Consider the following 1,947-nt stretch of genomic DNA (forward strand, 5'->3'; position numbering starts at 1 on the left):
ACGCAAGGAAAGAAAATAAAGGGAACTGGAAGCCGAAGCGCAAGATTAGAAATTATGAAAGCAGAAAATTGAAAAGGAAAATACATTAAAAAATGTGAAAGAAAGGAGGGGAAATTTGGTAATGGGAATGATAGGTCAGAAATGGTAAAGAAATCATTTATTTATGGTTGCCCTCACACCTTCGAGCAGACTACCATTTATTATTATTCAGAAAGGTAATGCAATATATGCAGAGTGAGGTATTCTGTTTCGAAAAACTGTTTGGAATCTAAACCCATAGATAAGTAAACATAATCAGCGTGCTCGGATGAATTTTATAGAGAGGTAAAGATTGAATCTTTTACACACTAATTACAAAAATCACAAAATATTATGTGGGGAAAGAACGGATATAGTAAGATATCACGTGTATTCATTTTTAACTATTTTTTTTTAAAAAGTTCAAACATCTAAAAAAAAAATCACAGTTTTTTCACGTAACTTAAAATATACGTGATGTTTGGAGGGGGAGGGGGGTCCAAAAATATTCAAAAACTCGCTCACGTGATTAATGGACGCCCCCTAATTCCCTGCAGATGAAATTCTTTGATTGTGAATAATAACAGATTTGAAGTATACAATTTATGGTCGGATAATTACTTGGTCATTGTGTTTGAAAAGTACAATCTTTATATGAAAATGACAAACATACTTGTAAGCTTTTTTGCTTTCCTCGTTATGCATACGTATAGTTAAGAACGATTATGTGTCAAAGTATAAAAGATCTTAGTAATGTTGTTCATATTGTTGGAAATCTTTTGATTTGAAAAAAGCAAGTCCTTAATCACTCAATTTTCGGAGAGTAAAATCATTGTAATTTTATTTTACATTATGTACGATGACTTTCGAATAATTTATTCTATAAATAAACATAAATTGAACATTTTAGTTGAGGGATATGAAAGAAAATCTCGATTTTTGACATAGAGTAAAGTTGAAGTTCCCGGTTCACCTAAAATACTAAAGAAGCTTTTGCAACAATAAAACCCAAAATTTAATTGAAAACTTCTTCAACAAACTGCGACTACATTTCAAAATTAAAGTCGAAACGTTTATACTCATGTAATTCTTCATCTTCGCAAGAGCTCAGTTTTTCCGAATTATTAACTTTCCCTAGGATAAATTATAGTAATGGCAAAAAATCGAAAATGAAAATTTTCGTATATCTTCACATTTCGAAGGTTTCTGAATATTTTGGCATACCTTAGAAAAAATGGATGTATGTGTGTGTGCCTGAGTATGTGTGTATGTTTGAATACTATTTTCGTCCCTGATTTCGGGCGCATAAATCAACCGATTTGAATTATTCAAAAAACATTCGATTGCTATTGATGAGAAGACGTGCTGATTAGTTTTTGGCGCAGGCAGGTCCTGCCGTTTCAAAGATACGGGGCAAAAAGTGCCAAAAACGGTAATTCAGTGTTTGATAGAACGGAGTAGTCGATTTGAATGATTTAAAAAACATTTTACTTGTAGACGAAATGAAGAATTGGTGAAATGGTGGAAAAAGTAAAAAAAAAGATATTTGGCGGTCAAACATGATTATTAGACACATGCACATCAAATTATAAAATATTTGATAAAATTTTTAAAAATGAGTACTAATTTTAATTTTTAAAAAACATTTTAAACCAAAAAACAAATGTTATTAATCATTGACCAATTTTTATTGATTACTGATTTTTTTCCTCAAATATTTAATTCTGGTACGGAAAGTTTCAGTAATTTGCCTTGAAACACGATGCCATGCACCACTAGTTTGCACTTGAAACAATTAAATCGGAATTCCATCGTTCACTAGGTGACGTCATTATTACCTTTTATGTTTTAACTGGGGAAATGTATGAAGACTAGCAGCCCAAGTGTATTATAAGGTCTATGATTTAGACATTTGAGCTATTGCTATCT

The sequence above is a fragment of the Ctenocephalides felis genome, unplaced genomic scaffold (genome assembly GCF_003426905.1).
Source record: "Ctenocephalides felis isolate EL2017-DRISC unplaced genomic scaffold, ASM342690v1 CF-g0.4_SCAFFOLD_00845, whole genome shotgun sequence".
NCBI lineage: Eukaryota > Metazoa > Arthropoda > Insecta > Siphonaptera > Pulicidae > Ctenocephalides > Ctenocephalides felis.